General features: G+C 34.2%; 1 protein-coding gene across 5 annotated transcripts in view; it reads left to right on the forward strand.

Annotated features, from left to right (window-relative positions):
* FUT8 (fucosyltransferase 8) overlaps positions 1-24778 on the forward strand; it is a 317460-nt gene that overhangs the window by 260377 nt on the left and 32305 nt on the right. The gene's annotated exons all lie outside the window — the stretch shown is intronic.

Genomic DNA, 24778 nt, shown 5'->3' on the forward strand with positions numbered 1-24778 from the left:
CCATGCTAATGAATTAAACTGTGCCTATTGGACACCTTTAATTAATTAAACTAGCAGTTATTTTCAGTATTCTTACAGAACTCATTATAACTAAAATAATTTAGATGCTAATCTTATATCTAAAAGAAGGAAGAAGTTTATGTTTGAACTTAGAATACTTTCATTTTTATGAGAAGTATGGTTGCCATCCACTTCTGTATCTGTTTATGTATATTATCTATATGTGTACCTTTTGGAGAAACTTAACCTATTTCTAGAATCAGAGGAATCAGAATGAAATTTCATAACATTAATCCTTCAGTTAGCCATAAGTCAACTAAATCTGTTATTGTTCTGACTTGTACAAAGAACCTTGGGATATTTCCCTTGGCACCACTGCCATGAGATTATTATTGTTCATACACACTTGACATGATGTGCTTGCAGGTGGAATTTAGTGATTTCTGTTCAAATCTGTCACCAGTACAGGAATTAGTATGCACATTTGATCATTTGAATAGCCAAATCATGCCTTGGTGTAAGTTGAGTTCCTTTTTTCTCCTTCATTTTTTTATATTTGTGTATGAAACCGTATCCATTGTAGTATAATTTGGTTTAGTGAAGCAAAATATTAGAAATTATGCTTCCAGTTAATAATAACGTTTCCCTGTCACCTATAGATGTCCTGTCTGTTCTAAAGTTGTTGATAAAATGGTCAGTTATTCTTCTGTATCGCAAAATGTTTCCTGACCCTGAACTAACTACATGTTCATAGACCCGATTCTTCCAACTAGATTCCTTATGATAATTCAGAATGGGAATATTGGTATTTAATAGTTTGAAGCATCTTTCAACAAAAATTGATTTGTTTTTAAAAGTATTTTGACTGTTTTAGGCTATGTATGGCGACCAGCTTCCAAGATGCTTTTCTAGTTGCTAGAGAAATACTCTTGAATAAATGATTTAGCAATAGGGCACCTCAGCTATTTAAACTCAGTTCTCCACTATTTTTTCCATTCTAAAAATTGCACATTTATTCAGATTAGCAGTTAAACCATTTGGGTGTTTTGCATTTCCTTCTCTTGTATTTGATTGTCATAAATTGAACTGAATTACTTAATTTGATAAATCTAATTGAAAAGCTTTCTTTTAAATGAAAATAATGACTAGTAAGAAACTGTTTGTAAATATGATAAAATTTAATGCCCTAGAGGTGTCTGATTTAAGTGCATGTTTAAGTAGATTGCCACTTGCTGTATTTAATTACCTAAATTGGATGGTTACCTTCTCTCCATACCTCATTTGAAAAAAAAGGTTTTGGTCAAAGAGTTTTAGTTGGCATCCTTACATGGAGGCAACCTTAAACTAGAAGTAATTTAATAAAAGTACTTGCTATGTGCTAGGCACCATGCTGGACTACATGCTGTCAGGGGCAGCCTAGGGGGAAAGGTAGACAACTTGAATGAACAATTAAAATTTATTGTGATATGGGTAAGTCCATAGTACTCTGAAGCACATATCTAACATGTATTTGGGATTCTTCTGGAGGAAGTGATTTTTAAGCTAAGACCCAAAGTATGAGTGGGAGTCAGCCAGGTAGAGATATGATAGAAGAATTTTCTGTCATTGGGCACAACATGTGAAAAGAGGCAAGAGAACATCAAGTCATTGGGGAAACTAGAAATAGTTCATTGTAAAGTTTGAATACTGAGAGACTTATGTTTCATTTTGAAAACACGTGTTACTTATAGGGTTTCCGTTTGGATGGTTGTATGATTGTGTTCCTCCCTAAAACCCAGGTTTTAATTCAGGTGTCAGAGCTCTTTGTTTTGCTTTTGCTTCAGAGATTGGGCAAAGTTAGAAGCCAGATTGCTTTCAGTTGGCTCTTGGTGTCATCTAGGAGCCATAACTCTTTAATTAAAAATTTCATTTTTAATATTTTTTAGCGTTCACTCAGTAAAGTTTTGAAAGCTGACAAATACCACAAACTCATATACTCCAGAAAAAAACATTATGTTTTTATTAACTGCCTAAAGACTTCTGTAATGCTGTTTTTCCTGCATTTTATTTAAAATTTGGGTAATCTCCGTATGATAACAATTTTGCATTACCATTTTTTATAGAGAGAATAGGAAGGTAATTTAGTCTTCCACATTGGTTGAGCAATTTTTTTCCAATTTTATTGAGATATAATTGACATATAAACATTGTATTAGTTTAAGGTATACAACATAATGATTTGGTATGTATATACTGCAAAAAGATTACTGTCATAAGTTAACATCCATCACCTCACATGGTTACAAACTTTTTTTCTTGTAATGAGAACTTTTGAGATTTACTCTCTTAGTCACCTTCAAATATACAATACAGTATCGTTAACTATAGTCACCATGCTGTATGTTACATATTCAGAGCTTATATGTCCTTTTATTGGAAGCCTGTACCTTTTGACCACCGTCACCCTTTTCCCCCCTACCTTCCCCACCCCCACCCCACCTCTTTTCACCTTTGGCAACCACCAATCTGTTCTCTGTTCCTATGAGTTTGTTTTTTTAGATTCCACATACAAGGGAGATCATACAGTGCATGTGTTTCTCTGACTGACTTACTTCACTTAGTGTAATATCCTCAAGGCCTAGCCATGTGGTCGCAAATGGCAGGATTTCTTTCTTTCTCATGGCTGAATAATATTGCATTGTGTGTGTATATATATACATATATGTATATATATAATATTTTCTTTATCCTTTCATCCATCTGTGGATGCTTGGGTTGTTTCCATGTCTGGGTTATTGTAAATATGCTGCAGTGAACATGGGGGTGCAGATATCTCTTCAAGATAGTGATTTCATTTCTTTTGGGTATATTACTCAGAGATGGGATTGCTGGATCATATGTTAGTTCTATCGTTTAAGCAAATACCTCACTAAGGTCAAAAGGAAAATCTTTAACAAGCTGAACACAAATTAAATTATACTTTAACTTTTTCCTGTGAAACTAGTATTTGTAACATTTACAAAACTACTCAGATGTCTATTGGAGTCATCTAAATAATCTAACAAGCTTGTATCCTTAATAATGGCCTATCTCAGATGGACTGATTGATAAACTAATAATATGGTTGATAATCTATAGACATACCTATTAGGATAGGCTATGGACACACTTCTGTGTAGTATTTTTTACAGTAATAGTATTTTCAGCCTTTGGTGATTGATTAGTAGAAACATGAAATAAGTGCACATAATATTTTAGATTTCTTGTGCTGCAAAAATGTCTTTATTTCTCTGTTTAGGTAATATGAGGAAGAGGAAAGGATACTGGTCTCTGAGTTTACCCATGTCTGATCTTAGTTCTGTTGTTTTTAGCTTTCTGAACTTCAACAGTTAATTATAGCTTCTGAACCTCAGTTTCATTCTAAGAAAGCTCATGATACTCAGTACCTATCTCCCTATCCACTTTTATAGGGCTATAATCACAAGGGAAAATGATTAAAGGCTATAAAAGGTATTAAGATGATTTTCACATACAGTTTATTTTCACTGTCTATGTTTGGTCCCCAAATTTTAAAACAAAAACATAATAATAGAATACATTATTAGATTATAATCTGCAACAATAGAAAAGTTATCCTTTTTCTCTAAGATGAAAACTAGGCCTTTATAAGAGCGTCATAGACAGTTTTCCCTTTTAAAATTATAAAGTTACATGGAAAAATTGAAAGAGATCCAGAGAGGAGAAATAACTTCTGAGAAGAACCTCTAAGTGCTAAAATCTCTGTGCTTAATAAACCTACCATTTAATCACAGTAAAATTAAGTAACCTCTGAGAATAACCTCTAAGTGCTAAAATATCTCTGTGCTTAATAAACCCACCGTTTAATCATAGTAAAATTCTGAATCAGTCAGAGAGTCTCTCTGTAGCTACCTTAATATTTTTTTCTATACCAACACACCTGAGATAGAAGGTATACTCCCACTTACAACCGTAGCTCACTGTAGTTAGTGATTTTAAAACTGGCTGTGTTTGCGGGGAAGGGGTGGTGGTTCAGGGAGAAGATTTGAAGACTGCATTGGTACCATGCGTAGATGAAAAGCTCGCTATCCCACCTTCAAGATTCTAATAGGTCTCTCTGCCCTACACCTTACTCTTTTGAGAATTACTGACCTAAACACATATCATTGCAGGTACGTAAAGACTTTTATTTCAGCCTATATAAGACTGGTTTTGCTGTTCATGGTCCATAAAAGAAAGGAAGATTTTTGTTTCAGGAATGTAAAATACCAGTTAGAATATATGTGTATCTCAGAAGAACTCAAACTACCTTTCACTATGATATCTCCTTTATCTTCAGCTTCCCACTTCAGGAGAGAGAAAGATATCTATGGTATCTCAGTTATAGTTACACAGTATGGGAATAGGGAGCTGACGCTTCGTCCACACAACAGTTTTGCCTGGAGTACCCACACATCTTAAACGCAACCATAGATGTTTATTTCCGTATTTATCCTACAAATGCTTTTCCTTTCGTGTTATGAGTAAACCTGGGGAAAGTGAGTCAGAGGTTTGCAAACTGCCAGGATAAACATGGTACATTCTTCTGGACTATCAGTTTTATTTGCTGATATGTAAGCTAAATCATTTTCAGATAATAAAACAAACAGGTTATATAATGGTGTAAAATGAAAATTTTGATGAAACATCAGACTTCAGCCCATAGGTTTAGTGCAGCCTTCATATCCTCAGTACTATAAGTTTACCCTCCTCTGCTGTTGGGAGCATTTTGGAGGAAAACTTTAAGAAGTACTATTCTGTGTTCAAATTTTTAGCTATTTATTTTATCTTGAAGGAGACTCCAGATGGTAGCAGGACCTAGGTCTTCTGGGTTATTTACACAATGTCAAACACTTGACCAGAGCACAATAAATGTAATAAAAGAAAGAAAGAAAACCCACCCCTCCTGCATCCTGGTCCAAAACTGAAACTATTACCCTGCAAGCTGTGTGAGGCACTTTTACTAAATTGTAGATTTTGTTTTTTTAAGAAAATAGTCTATCAATAAGAATGAATTTTCTTTAGGAATATATCCTGCTCTTTTTAGACAAAGATCTGGCAGAATGAGTTCAGAGATTAAAAGAGATATGATTTAGGAAGTAGCAGTACATAATTAGCATCAGAGTCATTGTGGAGTGAAAACAGTTTCATTGGAAAAGTTTTTGACCTATCCTCTTAAGTCTATTTAGAACCTATCCAAGGCTACTAGAAATAGAATCCAGGTGCTCTGGATTTCCTGTGGGAATGTCTGGGCCACATGACCTTGATACCTGTCTCAGAAATTATCAGTGTTTTTGTAAGTACTGATACATCTTTTATGTTATGTGTTCTTAAAGATTTGCTGTAAATTGAATTATTATAAATTAAGTCATGTTTTAAACATTCTAGTGGAACTCTGTAAAGCAGCAGTCCCCAACCTGTTTGGCACCAGGGACCAGTTTCGTGGAAGACAGTTTTTCCACGGACTGCGTGGTGGGGGAGATGGTTTCGAGGTGATTCAAGTGCATTACATTTATTGTGCACTTTATTTCTATTATTATTACATTGTGATATATAATGAAATAATTATACAACTCACCATAATGCAGAATCAGTGGGAGCCCTGAACTTCTTTTCACTCACTGACAGGGTTTTGAGACGAGTCTGCAAGCAGTTGATTTATTATGGTCTCTGTGCAGTCAAACCTCTCTGCTAATGATAATCTGTATTTGCAGCCGCTCCCCAGCGCTAGCATCACCGCCTCAACTCCACCTCAGATCCTCAGGCATTAGACTCTCATAAGGAGCGCACAACCTAGATCCCTCGCATGTGCAATTCACAGTAGAGTTTGTGCTCCTATGAGAATGTAGCGATGCCGCTGATCTGACAGGAGGCAGAGCTCAGGTGGTAATGCGAGTGATGGGGAGTGGCTGTAAATACAGATGAAGCTTCGCTCGTTCATCCACTGCTCACCTCCTGCTGTGTAGCCCGGGTCCCAACACGTCCCGGACTGGTATCGGTCTGGGGACCCCTGATGTAAAGAATTAAAAAAAAAAGAGTACAAATGAACTTATTTACAAAACAGAAGTAGAGTCACAGATGTAGAAAACAAACTTATAGTTACCAAGGGATGGCGGTGGGGGAGGGATAAATTGGGAGATTGGGACTGACATATACACACTACTATATATGAAATAGATAACTAATAAGAACCTGCTGTATAGCACAGCAAACTCTACTCAATACTCTGTAATGGCCTATATGGGAAAAGAATCTAAAAAAAAGAGTGGATATATGTGTATGTATAACTGATTCACTTTGCTGTACACCTGAAACTAACACAACATAGTAAATCAGCTATACTCCAGTAAAAAAAATTTTTTTTAAGTAAAATGGGAATAATAATAGCACTCCCTTCATAGACTTACTGGGAGTATTAAATGAGATAAATGCATGTCAGACACATAGAAGAGTACCTGACATAAACTGAGTACTCAATAAATGTCGGATAATATTATTGACATTACTAAAACTTCTGTATAGATTGTCATTATGCAAACTGTATAACATTTGACGGTATTTTATAATGTGAAAATCCCTCTTACCTATGATCTCAATTTCACTGCATCTATTTAATAAAAATAGAGATAAGAATAAAAAAAGAATTCCAAAGGAAATTCTTTCATAAAGTAAAGAATCTTTTATTCTCATATGAGCTAGTAGTCTCCTGGTTCATTGATCTCTCCCCACTCCACCCTACCTCTCTCTCTCTCTCTCTCTCTCTCTCTCTCTCTCTCTCTCTCTCTCTCTCTCTCTCTCTCTCTCATATTCTCTTCAAAATGCAGTCATTTGGTTGCATTTTGGTAAGAGTCTTACTTGGTTATAATCTGTAGATCACATTTAAGTTTAGAATGATTCTATAATTAAGATAATTGTTGAAATGCTAAAGAAAGTTAAGAATGCCTCCTAGCCCTTTTGGTTGGTTTTATATGCCAGAGCTCTGGGTATGATATAAATCTAGAATTTCCTTATCTCTCTTCCTCAGGTTTATATAAATTATAGGCTAATTCTATGGAATAAGAAGTAATAATAGGCCATGGTCTTTGGTGGAATTATACATATGTGGATCACCCACATAAGCAGGGAAGTGCACTAGTCATCATGTAAAAATTTGAGTGTTTCTAGTTGCTGTGGGGAGTAGAAAGATAAATAAGACCCAGTCCCTGCCCTTCAGGAACTTACACTGAGTGTGTATTAAGACACACTGATCTATAATTGTAACAAAGATAGGATATGTTAAGTGTCACAAGAGAGGTATAGAATTTTGTGGGTCATCAGAAGATAGAGAAACTGTTTCTGGCTGAAGGTATTAAAGGCATCATTGGGAGCATAAGCTGGGCCTTTAAAGAATGAGGAAAGGGATAGTCTACAAGGACAGATCAATGTCATTGACATGAAATCAGAAGGTATTAGTTGTGTGACTTTAACTAGTATCCCACAACCTTTCATAATACCTGTTCTATGTACCTTACAGAGCCGTTATGAGGATTCAAAGTGATACTGTATTTGACAGTGCTTTATATGTTCTAAATCACCCTATATGTTGTTATTACCCCTTTGTTTTATGGGAACAAAGCGAAATAATAAAAATAGCATAATTGGGTCATGGGATTTCAGCAGGGCTTCTTGTAAGAAACTTTAACAACCAACATTAATGAAACTTAGAAGTACTTGATGGCTTTTTATGAAACTCATTCAGAAATATAAATGAAAAGAGAAGAGGGAAATTATGATGGAGGAGCAAGGTGAAGACAGCCATCCCCTTTGCTCATCCTTTCACTGAGAGCCAGCTTCAGCTCCCCAGCAATCCCAGCCCAACTGAAGATCATCCCCTTCTTCTCTTGGGTTTTATTTAGTTTGTCCAGTAAAATCACAGCGTCTAGGCTAATTAGGGACTAGACTATGCTCCTGTCAAGGAAACTTGGCCTGTTTCCCTTTATTTTGGGGGACTGGGTTGCCTTCTTAGCTAAAGCCATCACTGACCCCAATCAGAGAACCTTCCTTACAAAACGTCAGTCTTCGGTTAGTTCTTTAGCTCTCCAAGCTGATAAATGATGAGTTGGGGAGGGAGAAGCGGGATTTGGAATAAAACATGGTGTCTTGGAGCTCTAATATGTAGGTGATACTAAAAGAATCAAGAATTAATTCCTGTGAAGGTTCTGCTCCATTTGAGCTGTGTCAAAATTAATGCTTAGGAATCTGAACATACCCAAGGTGCTGATTTCCAAGTTACTTGCCTAAAAGTGGAGATAGGACTTCATTGACGTTTTCTCCAAACACTAACAATGGAAGATTTCAATATTAGAAATACATAAAAGTGAGGGCCTTTGACTGACCATCCGTCTGGTACCTGTCTGTTGACTAGATGGAACTATGTTTTTCAGACCAGCAGAGATTATGTTTAGTTTAGCAACCCAAAACATAGTATTGAAGCACTGAAGCATGCTCCTCTCCTCTCTAGTTTTTGGGTACTAAATATTATATTTGAAGCTATTTGTGTAGTATGTCTAGGTTGTGGCTAAGAATAAACTAGCCTGGAATGCTCCAATGGGATTTTAAGGCATAATGGAAAAAGCTGTTGAAAAAAGGGTAAATCACCAGTATTTTCTTTTCTCTGCTGTCACTGCCCATCTTGCTGTGTCCACTGAAACTGGACAGTAGGAACTGGGGAGTAGGCTGGTTTATTAGCGTCTTCTGCTGCCATCTCTAGCCAGTCTTGATCCATGCAGTTGAGAATACCCAATAATAGGGCTGGCAAAAGGAGACATTCCACTCTGTGTCCCTTGTTTTCTAGATTATATTCAGTACCAACCATAGGGCCACCCAAATTGAGATTTTAGAATATATAGAGCATCCATATGCATCCTTTGGAAATGTCTTAGCCATTAGTACCTGGATTGACTTCAGAAGGTTAGATAGTCTTTTAAGAATATGATATCTACATTTTAAAAGTGATGTGATATCTCTATTTCAGAGGAAAGATTGTTATCTTATGGCTTGTCATGAATGACCATCTTAGAGGCACCCATTTGTATTATATATGTGTTAATAAGTGGACATTCAGTTCATTCACCTGTTGTATTTTCTTATACATTTGTATCATGATCCCCTCATCGATGGACGTTTAAATTATTTCACGTTTTTGCCATTATAAACAAAGATATATCTTTGAGTATCTTTATGTGTGTCTCCTTGTTCATATGTGTTAGTTTCTCTAGGGCAGTGCTTATCAAACTTTTCCACATCATACCATATGTAAAAGATATTTTTACTGCCCATATTATCACATGGGAGGTGATGGTATATGGCAAAGCTACAGAGATCTCTGTGGCGGTGTGTTACAAATAAAATCTTATGCTCTAAAAAGGGAGCTGGCAAACAGTGGTCCTCAACCAAACTCAGCCCTCCACCTGTTTTTGTAAATAAAGTTTTACTAGAACACAGCCACATCCAGTTGTTAACATTTGGTCTGTGACCGCTTTCATACTACAGTGGCAGAGTTGAATAGTTGCAATAGAGACCATCTGGCCTGCAAAGGCTAAAGTGTTTACTATCTAGCTTTTTACAAAAAAAGTTTGCTGTCTCCTACTCTAAAATAATAATTAACAAACAAATATAGTTTCAACCATTGTAAATCTGTGAATAGTTTTTTTTAATTTGTTTGGTCTTTTCCATGAACTTATTGATTTGAGATAAAATTAATTTATGGTGAAATAAACAGATCTTAAATGTATAATTCGATGACTTTTGATAATGTAACCAATACCCTTGTCTGTTCAAGTCTTTTCTAATTTTTAAAATTGGGTTATTTGACTTTTTATTTTTAATTTATAGGAGGGGTGTATGTGTGTATCCTAGGTACAGATTCTTTAGCAGAAACATGATTTACAAATATTTTCTCTCAGTCTGTGGCTTGCCTTTTCGTTTTCTTAACAGTATCTTTTGAAGATCAAAATTTTTAACTTTATTAAAGTCCAGTTAATTGCTTTTCTTCTATAACTATAAAAGTTAGTGCTCTTTGTGTCCTAAGAAATCTTTGCCTATCCTAAGGTTGCAAAGATACTGTTTTATGTTTTCTTCCAGAAGTCTTATACTTTTAGCTTTTATATTTATGTCTATGATCCCTCTCATATTAATTTTTGTGTGTAGTGTGAGGTAAGGGTTGAGGTTTATTGTTTTCTGTATGTTTATCCAGTTGTTCCAGACTTACATGTTGAAAAACTGGCCTTTCACTATCAAATTGTCTTGGTGCCTTTGTCAAAAATCAGTTGACAATGTATGGATCTATTTCTGTTCTCTCGTGTTCTACTGCTCTTTTTATGTCTATCGTTACACCTCAAGTTTTTATCTTCCATCAGATATTTTGACAAGTTAATTGGAAAGCTGGACCTATGCTTAGAAGTGGTGTTACTAGGTCACAGTGAAGTATATTTATCTTTAAGTTGTCTTCATATGCTTAACCCCTCTATGGGAAAATTAGTTCAATAGTCTCCTAACTATCCCCTCTGCTTTCAGAATCTGTCCCCTTTTAATCCATTCTCCACGCTGCCAGAAGAATGATATCGCCAAAGTCAAATATGACTTTGTTTCTCAAAAACTGCCATGGCTGCTCAGTGTCTAGAGAGACACATATTAACTCCTTACTTAGAATACAAGAAATAAGCCCCTTCTGCTACTGCCCATGTCTCAAAATGTGCCCAGGATTCCTGATCTCACCAGTTCAACTACAGATTTATTCCTTGAAAATTCTGTGCACTTTTATTTATATACTGGGAACATATTTCTTCTTTCTAGATTGTCTTTCCTCCATTTCACCCCATGAATTCCTGTTTATCTTTTAGTATCACTTCCTTTGTCATATTTCTCTCCAGTTCACCTCATGTTCTCACTTATGAATAGACTATATTTAAATAGTTTGTTTACATGTCTCTTTAACTACATTTATAGTGACTTTTTTGAGATTCTTGTCTGATTTATTTTGTCTCCTTTTTGCCTAATAGTACTGGCCAATAACTGTTACTCAGTTAGTGTGAAATCTTGGTTTTTTTGTTTTGTTTTTAATTAAATTGCCTCTAAGCAAAATGATCCTTGAAAAATTTTACTTTCTGTTTCCAAATCTATCAACTTAAAGAAATATAGCCTAATCTATGTGATTCACAGATTTCTGATGCAGTGCACATGAGATCGTAGGCATGGAAATGTTTGGAAAATGTTTCAAAAATATGATGGCCTTACTGAAAAATACTATGTTGAAAAATAGCTATGTTTAAAAGTACTTTATGGACTAAAGCATTTTCCTATACAAAATCTCAGCTATATGTGTGTATGTCTGTGTCTTTGGATATCTTTGATTCAGCAAACATTTATTGAATACTTTCCCAGCTCAGATATTATGAAAGTAATATTATGTACAGCAATAGCTAACATTTAGTGAACCTTACCATGTAACAGTGCTTAAGAACTTTGCATATGTTATCTTATTTAATATTCACAATAAACCTATATGGTAGGTGCTATCATTATTCACATTTTATATAGGTCAATAATTTGCCATAGGTAATAAGAAATCCCAGTCTGACTTCAGAACCTGATCTTTAAACATTAATGCTCAGAATCATTAAGCCATAGCCCCCAAAGCCTGGTTTTATAAGGCCGGCTACATTTTTGAAGGGTTGTTTTTAGAAAAAGGAGAATATGTGACATTGATGTATATGGACTACAAAGGGTAAAATATTTACTATCTGGCCCTTTACAGGACAGGTTTGCCAATCTCAGTGTAGATGGTTAAGACAGAGTTCCTGTTCTCAAGAAGCTCCCAGTCTAAATAGCAGATCAACGCAAACGTTTTTTAAAAATCTGTTTCATGAGGCAACATGTGGTTAGTGCTGTTATAAAGATATAAACAAGAGACCAAAGATATAAACCCTCCCAAGGTTGGGAGGTACAGTCATTCCAGCGAAAAGAATGAAAAGAAATGGCATTTGAACTGGTCTTGGAAAAATTGTAAAATGACCAGAAGTCTTAGATATAGAATTCTGCACACTTGGAGTGCTTGATGAATGGTGATAAAAAATGCTTATGTGCCTGTTACATCTTACTTAGAGTAGTGCCGAAGTATCAGAACTCCTGGGCATTGTTTTTCCTTCTGCCCCTGATTTGCTGAGTTATATGGAAGAGAGCATTAAACCATCTGCTTCTCAGTCATCCTTTAGCAGAATGTGACTGAAAAATCAGTCTGAGCTAATTATGTTGCATTTCTCAAGGGACTCCAAAACAAACCTGATGGAAGGTGCCTAGGTGCAGGTATTTTTTCAGCTGTAATGTATTTCTTTAAAATAACAATATATTTCAGCTGAAAATATTAGTGCTTTAGTTAAATCTTGCATTTTGCATTCATTCTTAACTGTCATTGAATAGGTAAAACTGAAAATCAATGTTTACATTCAGAGTAATTGCAATTTTTGTGATAGGTTTTGTAGTTATAGGAATTCAACACATAATTTTATAACACATTAGCAATGATTTGCGAAAAACAATAAATGTAACCATGCTTTTGAAGAACATGGGCAAAAGTAGTCAAGTTAATATAGAATTGCTTGTTAGGAATGTTTTAATTAAATTGAGGATATGACATAGGATTGGCATTGTTATTATTACTCAACCCTTTGTGGTAAATAGTGGCAGGGATGTAAACAATGAATGTCACCCTGAAAGATTTGTACTTTCTAAGTTAAGCACGCAGGAAAGTATTAAACTACATCAGGAGATGCATTTTCTGCTAACATAATTTAGAATATGACAGTTAAATTATTAATCAAATGGTTGGATATGGAGGGATTTTTCTCAAAGAGAGAAAAGGATAAATTACTCCATGTCAGTTGAACAATATTCCAAACACCAAAAGTAAAGGCAGGGGAGGCATAAAGATTCCCTAATTTTGTAGTTTGTGCAGACTGGCATCCATTGTATGAATAATAAATGTTATGTCTATATTTGTGACATTAAAAAAAATCTGATAATAGCTTTAAGCTACTTCTTTTTCTGAATCATTAATATTAATATGTTAGTATTGAAGTAATTAATGTATATATGGACAAATCACTGTTCCCTGGTCTGCTGTGGATCATTTAAATTAAATGTTTCTCATTTGATTAAATGAAATCTCTTCTTTGAACGTTTTTCTTAGCCTGAAAAGACATATACATTAGTGATAAATAGCACTTGTGGTTTCTGTCTTTTGTGTTGATATAGATATTTTGTTTGGAATAGATTTTATGTAAAAATGTGTGTTCGTGGCATTTTCAGTTTAACAAAAAAACTAATGCATATTTTACTATAACAACTGTAATATGCCCTTAACTATTTATTTAAACATATTTCTCTCTATTTTAGTAGTGTGTTTACCTATGTAATTGAGTAAAATCAGGAGTGGCCACAGATGCATAAGAAAACACTTCTGTAAATTTGTGCATTTGCCATACCATTTCTTATAGACTGCTTTGCAGTTCTCTCTCATTGAAATGAATTACCTGTGTCTTTAAAGTGTGCTGAGCAGATTAAAAGAAAAGGGGAAAAAAGAATCATTTGGAGAAAGTTTGAATGAAATGTTTGCATTGTGGCTAAAAAATAGTCTGAACCCTCTATCTAGCCATGCCATTCTTTAAAATAACAGGGAAATAAATGGTTCCACAAGCTATTATTTTGACAAAATTATCTGTTGTCAAGGGCAAACTAGCATTTTAAAGCTATTGCTTTTTTAGTGTAAAACATAATATGCTGTTATTCAGCTCCATGTTTAATTAGTTTAATTTAAATTAATCAAATACTATTTTGTAACAGGGACCACAGGTAAGAGATACAGAAAAAGACTTCAGTTTGTGGATTTTTTTAAAAAGCCCATTGCTTTCTCCTGTCCTTCCTCCTTTCTGTGTTTAGGTTAGTGACTACCAGAAATAAGGAGAAGGTAAAAGCTCAGGCTCTTTTTTTTTTCTCCCTTACTTGTCATTTTACAGTCCCTTTTGTCATTGGAATGAGAGACAACACATATTTGCAATCCAATACCCAATTTCCTAATTCAAAACAGAGTTTTGGACAGATTTTTCCCTCTTGGCATTAAATGGAAGAATTGACATTCTCTCAGAGGCCATTAAATAGAACAGTAAGAATCATGCAGTCAACTCTCCTAAATTAATTAGAAGAGATGTAATTGTAGGTAATATTAAATGGTAGACATGCGAAAAGTAACTTTTCGTTCAACCCCAGGTTATAGAAAAATGATGTGCAGAGGCCATAGTCCACCAAGTGGATAAGACATACCTCAAGAAATAGAGAACTTTCGTGTTATTGTTGCATCATGGTGAACAGCTGTAACCACCAGTGAGCTTGCCCTTTTTGGCAGCTGGCTTTATTTAGCATTTTTTTTAAAACTGCATGCTTTTTGCCTCTGGTGCCTGGCATTCTTCACGTAAAAATTTAAATGTATTCTTATCATCCCCTAACACAAAGCTTATTTATGCAGTCCCGAATCTAGCCTGAGACACCTGTTCTTGAATCCATTTTTTTAAAAAGTTCAATATGAAATAAATCTTTAGCTATGTCATGCTGGAATGAAAGAAACCGTACATTATTTTAATGGAACCTGATCAAGCTACTTAGATGGGCTTAAGTGAATGGTTGAGGTCTGTTAATGGATATGACATATTATTACATGAAAGGCATTTCAATAAAGGGTTAATGTTGTTAATTTTAAAAGTTGTTTTGTTAACAACAGTCTGGAGATAATAAATAGAGAAAGGGGCTTGATTATCTCTTTGATTTCTTTTAAGCCTTAAAATTCTATCAATTAGCAAAGAGTAGGAAACTGTTATATATAAGGGCAAATTTTATGTCTCTGTTTGCCATAGAAGAAAGAGGACTTTGAGAAAACTGTATTTCCACTTATATCAAATTATAGCCTTCGTATCAATATTGACCAGAAAATCCTTAAGGTTGTGAACTTGAAAGCATCTGCCCTGAAGTAGAAATTAAATACTTCGAGATAGAACAAGTTTCTTTCCAGGGGAGAGGTTTCAGGTAACTTATGACTCATACTTTATTGAATTTAAGCTGTTTCTCCACGTATCCTTTCAGTTCAACTGAAAAAGCCTTTGATTTAATAGAACACTCTCTTTGTGCTTGTAATTTGTGATAAGTTTAGCCTTTATTAGTTGGTTAGAGGTTTCATTGAAACCTTCCCAGACCTAGCTCCCTCTTCAGTCAAAGGAAAGACTTTATTTTTTTCTAAACATTAATAATTTTTAACAGTTTCTGTGGTATCTTTGTTTTTAATTTTTAAAGCACTTTCCTCATTTGTTCTCTCCAGAAAACAATCCCAAGGGGAGGTAGCATGATTTTTAATTAATATAAAACAAGAAAAAGAAGGATTAGAGATTGTGTTAATTGGATAAAGTGTCAGAGATCAGAATTTTCTGGATTTAGTTTCATCTGGATCGTATTGTTGTTCACTTAATGCTAAATGTACTCCTTCTATTTGGTATAATTATTTTTAAATATTTTTTTAACTATAAAGCAATGAATACCTATTGTTGAAAAACCGATAAAGTTTAGAAAATATAAAAAGAAAATAAAAATACGACTTAAATATATGTGTGTGTATGTGTAGTCTTTTTTGAATGCCTGTATTTTTTAATTAATAGACTTTATTTCTTAGAGCAGTTTTAGGTTTACAAAAATATTTGTTAGAAAGTACAGAGTTCCCTCTTTTTTCCTTCCCTGTTCTTCTTCCATGGTCCAGTTCCCCTGTTGTTAACATTTGCATTGATGTGGTACATTTGTTACAATTGATGAACCAATGTTGATTCATTATTATTAACTAAAGTCTGTAGTTTACGTTGGGGTACAGTCTTTGTGTAGTATAGTTCTGTGGGTTTTGCTAAATGCATAATGTCATGTGTCTACCATTACATATTCATACAGAATAGTTTCATTGCCCTCAAAATCCCGTGTTCCACCTATTCACTCCTCTCCCTAATCACCGTCTCTGTCAGTCACTGATTTTTCTGTCTTTATAATTTTGCCTTTTCTAGAATATCATATAGTTGGAATCATATGTTATGAAGTCTTTTCTGACTGCTTTTTTTTTTTTAAAACGGTTCCTCTATGTCTTTTTGTGGCTTGACAGCACGTTTGTTTTTATTGCTAATATTATTGAATTGTATGGATAAACATTATCCATTCACCTATTGAGGGACATCTTTGTTGCTTTCAATTTTTGGCAGTCATGAATAAAGCTGGTATAAACATTCACGTGCAGGTTTTTGTGTGGGCATAAGTTTTCAACTCATTTGGGTAAAGACCTAAGAGAGGGATTGCTGAGTTGTATGGTGAGACTATGTTTAGCTTTGTAAGAAACTGCCGAATTGTCTTCCAAAGTGGCTGTCTTAGTCTGCTTGGGCTGCTACAACAAAATAACACAGACTGACTGGCTTAAACAGGACACTATTTTTCACAGTTCTGGAGGCTGGGAAGTCCAAAATGAGAGTGCCAGCAAATTTGGTTCTTCTTAAGGGACCTCTTCCTGGCTTGTAGGCAGCTTCCTTCTTGCTGTATCCTCACATGATAGAGCGAGGAAGCTCTGGTGTCTCTTCCTCTTCTTCTTAAGGGCAATAATCCCAACATTGGGGCCTTCTCTCATTACCTCATTTAAACATAATTACCTCCCAAAGGCCCTACTTCCTAATACCATCACATTGAAAGTTAGAGCTTCAGTGTATCAGTTTCGGGAGGACACAAACTTTGAGTCCGTAACAGTAACGCTACCATTTTGCATTCCCACCAGCAATGAATGAGAGTTCCTTTTGCTTCACATCCTCCCCAGCATTAGTGGTGTCACTGTTTTATATTTTAGCCGTTCTAATAGGCATGTACTGGTATCCTGTTTCGATTTGCAATGTACTAATTACCTGTAATGTTGAACATCATTTCATATGCTAATTCACCATCTATATATCTTCTTTGGTGAGGTCTCTGTTCAGCTTTTTTGCCCATTTTATAATAGGGCTGTTTTCTTATTGTTGAGTTTTAAGAGCTCTTTTAAATTTTTGGTTGTAAGTCCTTTATCAGATACTTTCTCCCATTTGTGGCTTTTCATTTTATTCTTTTAACAATGTCTTTCACAGAGTGAAAGTTTTTAATTTTAATGAAGTCCAGCTTCTCAGTTTTTTCATTTATGGATGGTACTTTTGGTGTTGTATCTGAAAACTCATTGCCAAACCAAAGGCCACCTAGATTTTTTCCTATGTTTATCTTCTAAAAGTGTTATTGTTTTGCATTTTACATTTAGGTCTATGATCTTTGTTGAGTTAATTTTTGTGAAAGGTATAAGGTTAGTGTCTAGATTTTTTTTTTTTTGCCTGTGGATATCCATTTGTTCCAGCACCATTTGTTGAAAAGACTGTCCTTTCTCTATTGGATTGCCTCTGCTCCTTTGTCAAAGATCAGTTGACTTTATTTGTGTGGGTCTGTTTATGGGTTCTTTGTGGTGTTCCATTGATCTATTTGTCTATTCTTTCACTGTCTTGATTACTGTCACTTTTTAGTTAGTCTAGAAGTCAGGTAGTATCAGTGCTCTTTGGCCTTTTTCTTCAATAGTCATGGATATTCTGAGTCTTTTTTCTCTCCATGTAAACTATAGAATCACTGTTGATATCCGGAAAGTAATTTGCTGGGATTTTTATTAGGATTGTGCTAAATCTAAAGATTGAGTTGGATCATGAATCATGAATGGATGTTGGATTGTGTGGGACACTTTTTCTGCATCCATCAATATTATCATATGATTTTTCTTTTTTAGTTTGTTGATGTGATGAATTACATTAATTGATTTTCAAATATTGAACCTTGAATAACCTGGAGTATATCCCACTTAGTCATGGTGTATAATTCTTAGATTAGATCATTATTAGATTTAATTTGCTAATGTTTTCTTGAGAATTTTGCATCTATGTTAATGAGAAATATTGGCCTGTTTCTTTTCTTATAATGTCTTTTTGTGGTTTTGGTGTTAGTGTAATGATATCCTCATAAAATGAGTTGGGAAGTGCTCACTCTGCTTCTATTTTCTGGAACAGATTGTAAAGAATTGGTATCATTTGTTCCTTAAATATTTGGTATTATTCACCAGTGAAACTATCTGTGTTCGATGCTTTCTGTTTTAGAAAGTTATTAATTGTTTATTCAATTTCTTTGGTCAATATAGACCTATTTAAATGACTTATTTCTCCTTGTATGAATTTTGGTAGACTGTGTCTTTCAAGGAATTGCTCCATTTTATCTAAGTTATTGAATTTGTGGGCATAGAGTTGTCCACAATACTCCTTTATTATCCTTTGAATGTCCACAGGTTCAGTAGCCATGGTCCCTGTTTCATTACTGATATTAGTAATTTGTGTCTTCTCTCCTTGTTTCTTGGTTACCCTGACTAGAGGTTCATCCATTTCATTGATCTTTTCAAAGAATAAGCTTTTGGTTTTGTTAATTTTTCTCTATTTTTTCCTACTTTCAATTTCATTGATATTTTTTCTTCTTACTTTGGACTTAATTTACTCTTCTTTTTCCAGTTTCCTAAGTTGGATAATTGATTTTGGCTCTTCTTTTTTAGTTTGTGCATTTAATGCTATACATTTCCCTCTAAGTACTGCTCTTGCTGCACCCCACAAATTTTGATGTTTTATTTAAATTTTCATTTAGTTCAAAAAGTTTTTTAATTTCCTGCGACTTCTTCTTTGACTTTTGTGTTATTTATAAGTGTGTTGTTTAATCTGCAAATATCTTAGGATTTTCTAGCTATCTTTCTGTTAATGATCTCTCATTTAATTTCATTGTGGTCTGATAGCATACTTCATATGATATCTGTTCTTTTTGTTAAGGTGTGTTTTATGGCCCAGAATATGATCTGACTTGGTGAACGTTCCCTGTGAGCTTAAGAAGACTGTGCGTTCTGCTGTTATTGGATGAAGTATTCCATAAGTGTCAATTAGATCCAGTTGATTGATGATACTTTCCTGTTCAATTATATCTGTACTGATTTTCTGCCTGCTGGTTCTGGCAATTACTGATTGAGTGGTGTTGACATCTCTAACTAATAGTGAATTTGTGAATAATCCTTGAATTAAAATAAATAGTGAATTTATTCTTCCAATTCTAACAGGTTTTACCTCATATAATCTTACACCTTCTTATTAGGCACATACATTTTAAGGATAGTGATGTCTTCTTGTAGAATTGACCCTCTGTCATTATATAATGCCTCTCTCTATCACTGGTAATTTTTGTTGCTTTGTCTGAAATTCATAGAGCTACTCCAGCTTTCTTTTGATTAATGTTAGCGTAGTATATATTTCTCTATTCCTTCACTTCTAATGTCTCTGTGTCTTCATACTTAAAGTAGTAGACACGTATAGTTGGGTCCTGCTTTTTAATCCACTCTGACAGTCCTTGTCTTTTAATCAGAGTATTTAGGCCACTTACATTTAAAGTGATTATTGATAAAGTTGGATTACTATAAACCATACTTATGACTTTTCTATGTGTTGACCTTGTTTCTTTATTATCTTCCTCTATTCATCTGCCTTCTTTGGTTTTAACTGATCATTATATATGACCCCATTTTCTCTCCTGTCTTAGCATATAAATTACAACTTCTCTTTTAAGTAGTGGCCCTAAAGATTGTAATACACATTTATAACTACTACAAGTCTACTCTCAAATAACAGTATACCACCACTTTATGAGCGCTTCAAATACCTTATAACAGAGTATTCCCAATTCCTTCCTCCCATCCGTTAAAGCATTGTTGTCATTTATTTCACTTTTCTATAAGGAATGACCACCAAATATTTTGTTGCTGTTATTACTTTGAACAAACTGTTATCTCTTGGATTAATAAAGAATATGAAAAAGAAAAGATTTAATTTTACTTTCATTTATTCCTTCTCTAATACTCTTTTCTGTATACATGTGTATGAATATATGAGTTTCCGACATATCATTTTCCTTCTCTCTGAAGCTAGTGACAAATTCCCTCAGTTTTTGTTTGTCTGAGAAAGTCTTCATTCATTTTGACTTTTGAAGTCAATTTTACTGAATACAGAATTCTAAGTAGCTGGGTTTTCATTCTTTCAAAACTTAAGTATTTTATGCCACCCCCTTCTTGCTTGCATGGTTTCTGAATAGAAGGCCTATGTAATTCTTATTCTTGTAACTTTATTGATAAGGTTTCCCCCTACCTCATTGACTTCTTTCAAGATTTTGTCTTTGATTTTCTATAGTTTCAGTATAACATTCATGGTATAGATTTATTTTTTTGGTATTTATCTCTGAGCTTCCTACATCTGTGGATCGGTGTCTGTCATTAATTTTGGGAACTTCTGGGGCATTATTACTTCAAATATTTCTTCTCTTCCTTTTTCTCTTTCTTCTCCTCTAGCATTCCCATTACATATATGTTCCCCTTTTGTAATTGTCTCATAGTTCCTGGATATTCTGTTTCATCCTTTTCATTTTTTTTCTCTTTCCAATCAGTTTTGTAAGTTTATGTTGTCATATGTTCAAGCTCATTGATTCTTTCATTGGTCATGTCCAGCCTACTGATGAGCCCATCAAAGGCATTCTTCATTTCTGTTACAGTGTTTTTTATTTCTAGCATTTTCTTTTGATTCTTTCTTAGAGTTTCCATTTCTTTGCTTATATTACTCATCTCTTCTTGCAGCTTGTCCACCTTTTTCATTTGAATTCTTAGCATATTAATCATAGTTATTTTAAATTCCTGGTCTGATAATTCTAAAATGTCTGCCATATATGAGTCTGGATCTGATGGTTGCTTTGTTCCTTCAGTCTGTATTTACTTTTTTTGCCTTTTAGCATATCTTATAATTTTTTGCTGAAAACTGGACATGATGTATTAGGTAAAAACTGAACTGAAATAGCTAGGCCTTTAGTGTGAGGTTTTATGTTTATCTGGCTAGGAGTTAGGCTGTGTTTACTATTAGCTGTGGTGTCAGATGCTAAATTTTCCTGTAGTGTCCTCATTTTTTCATCTCTCTTGGTTTTCTTCTGGGTTTTCTTAGAGACTCCTTTAATAGGCAGTTCTTTCAGCTGTAATCCTTTGTTATTATTCAGCAGCTCTATTGATGTGGTAATATGGCATGGGGGAAAGGAAGTATTCTGTAGTCCTATGATTAGGTCTGTCTTTTAGTGCACTTGAGATGGATATTTCCCTCCCCTCAGGTTGCTTAGGCTTCAGTAAAACTTCCATAGGTTAGGCTCTGGTAGAAAGTTTCTCTTGAAGGTAGGTCTTGTTAAGGAGAATAAGGAGCTCTGTTGCAAATAAGCTGAACTAATATGTGAAAATTCTCTGAAACTGAAAAAAAAAGTACAATATGTTTTATTATAATGATAGTAATTGTCACAAGCAGCAATAACAAGGGACATGAAAATCTTAGTTTTAAATGTAAGGTTCAATTTATTTTTGTATTTTTGGTTATGATGTGTAGAAATAGTCTAAGTGAAACTCTTTTAAATTAATTTAATTATCTACTTCCAGTTAATACAAAGTGTGAAACTTACAAATTCTGACTGAAGGAACAGACTTTGTTCTAGCAATGAAACATACCTAAAACATGTCTAGCATAATTTCCAGTTCCATCAAGCTCTGTACATCATGTAAAAATTAACTACAAATACTGATATTATTTTATAACTGAAATATAGATTCTATAGTGTTTGTCACTCTCAAAGACAATTCTTTGGGTCCATTCAGCTCCCTCAGAAAGTGTACAGTGAAATCATAACAAAATCACAAAAGCAAGAGTATTATCTTCTTTCCTGTTCTATCCTATTTAGGTAGTATATATTTTAAAAATGGTTGGTAGATCCAAGGAAGAATGCCTATATATTTCTGAAGTAACTGTGCAAGCAACAAGAAGAATAGGGTTGTTATATAAATATAGCTTAACAAGTATTTATATACCACTTTTCATGTATTTGTTATCTAAGAGACAGATAAAGTTCTTAAATAAAGGCAGTACCTGAGTAGTTTTGACTATTTTGCATCTTACAGCAATAAAACTGGTGATATTCTCAAATCTCGAAATTTACCTGTAGTGTTGAGATTGTGTTGCTGAATGGTCGTCTCTCTTACTAAGTGATTATTTCCTACAGCAGACTGTGGGATTCATGTTGATTATAGTGCTTTATATATTAAGTTCAGTTGTTCAACTAAGAACTTAATTTTGTGCCTTTTGTATGCCTGGGATAGTGATAGTTGATGAGGCAATAGGATGAATATGTTAAGGTTTATGTCATCATTCCAGACTTGTGCGGGAGACAGATACAAAAACATAATTATAATACAACTTGGTAAATGCAGTGATAGAGATATGTACATGGATGGTTCTTAAAATTACCCTATGTTCTGAGAGTGAAATTCCTAAAATTTTAAATTCCTAAAAGCCAGTGGTTTACTATACATCAGTTATTAACTCCTCACACTTCATCTAATAACATCTGTTTGGGCAATACAATTCTTGCTGCCTTGTGTATATCATGTAACCACTCCTCCCCTCCTACACACACACACACAGACACACACATGCGTGCGCACACAGGTAGTTACAGCTGTACAGGCCAAGGTGATTACCTGATCCTGAGAAACTAATCTTTTAGGCTGGGCTGTGCCAATAAGATACCTGTTGACAGGTAATCTAATCTTATAGTTGAGCACTCCAGCTCTGGAGTCCGATTGGTCTGGATTCTAACTCCTTCACTGGTCATCTATAAGTGTACTTGCCCTGTAGGGTAGTTTTGTTAATTAGGAGAAATAATATTCATAAGCATTTAGCACAGTATTCAGCACATGGTCTCAGTAAATGTTAGTATCATTACAAGACAGAGACTCTAGCTTATCTGAGGGTGAAGACTAAGTTGTAAAATCTTGTAGTCTAAAGCTGATGGCTACAAGATGGGCCCCGAGCAAGAGAGAAGTCAGTTAGCAGAGAGTGTAGCTGACCTGCCCAGACCATGGGGCCACAGAGAGGTAGTAAGAATTGCAGGCTTCCCATTTTCTATAAGATACAGTGTACTCCTTGTTCTGTTTCTTGGCAATTCCCTTATATACTTTCAGTAATGTCCTTTTCACTTGAGCTAACTTGATCAGGTTTCTGGTCCTTGCAACAAGTGACCTTGACTAAAACAGTTCTCAATAAATCCTTTTTTGGTTGTTTGATACTGGTGAGAGCAAATAGTCATGTACAAGTTTTGTTCTACAAAACCTAACTGTGAGGTACCAATGTCAGAACTCCAGTATCCTTTATTTTATGAATTTTATAATCTATTCTAACCAAGTAAGCAATATCAGCAGGCATAAGTAATATTCTATTCTTCTTCCTTGTATCCTTGTTTCAATGGTGTATCTGCCTCTTATGTCCATACTGCAAGGAAAAGGAATAATAGTTTGTTAGTACACAAAGAAAAAGCATCCTTTAGAGCCAATCTGTAACATAGACTTATTATATTGTATATATTGTTTCCTGTGCATTGAAGCCTAAGAAGGACATTTTGGGTCATATCGTTGATTCATCCAGTTCAGAACTCTGATATAACAGTAGTCCTCAGTGACATTTTATGGGAGATATAGTTGCCATCCATGATGTCAAGGTCTGAACATTTATATTTTTCCCCAAACATATCATTTTTGACTTTTATCTTCACTTGGGATATTGAGTTCTGTAAGAATTCTACCTATTGTGTAAAATGGGCTTTATTTTAGTTATTCTCAAAGTACTTTTTTCAAGCACCAATGAAAGGTTCCTAATTCTAAGGTTTGGTGAATACAGCTTGAACACATTATCTAAATCTGTCATGATTTTTATAGGCTTTGAACATATCCCCTCTCAGCTTCATCTTTGCAGATAGAAGAGAATCATCCTCTTGTCATTTGGAAGATCTCCATCCTCTTAAAAAACATTATTTCTTTTTATTCTTGAGAGGTAGTAGTTGAACTGCACAAGTTAATTTATATGTAAACACAATTGTGATTTCCCTTTTTATGTATGTTCAACTTAGTAAACTATTGAATTGACTTAAAAATTACTTTGTATCCCCTCTAAAAGTTCTTTCTCTGATATTTTTTAATCTTTCAGAAATTCTTCTGACATGAATAAAGTTAATTATTATAATAATCAAGGCTGAATTTTTTTCTGAAAATACAAAATACTTGTATTTATTTTGTGGTTTATTTTGGATGCCATCAGTTATTATACCCTGAATTTTGGATCATATCAACAGGAGTAGATACTTCAGTCAGTTTTATAAGGTCTTTATGAATAAATTGAAATTTGTTTATTTTTATTTATCCCTAAATATACCACTTAAGAAATTAAAGGTGAAAGTATTTTTTAAGGACAGAAGTATTTTAGCTTGTAGAATATGTTTTGCTTTAATGTTTAATAGTTGAAAATAAGTATGTAAATAGGTAATAGGGAGAATGGTTTACAAATTTAATAATCTCTTTATAATAACTTTGCTTCCTGATTCTTTGTTCTGAAGTAGGCTATTTCTTCTTCATGGAAAGCTTATTATATCATTATTAGGAAATAAGACTGTCATAGGTTGTCTAATTCATATTTTCTCTTTACAATCAAATTGT

This window comes from Monodon monoceros, unplaced genomic scaffold (genome assembly GCF_005190385.1).
Source record: "Monodon monoceros isolate NGI ecotype Baffin Bay Population unplaced genomic scaffold, NGI_Narwhal_1 Super_Scaffold_21, whole genome shotgun sequence".
NCBI lineage: Eukaryota > Metazoa > Chordata > Mammalia > Artiodactyla > Monodontidae > Monodon > Monodon monoceros.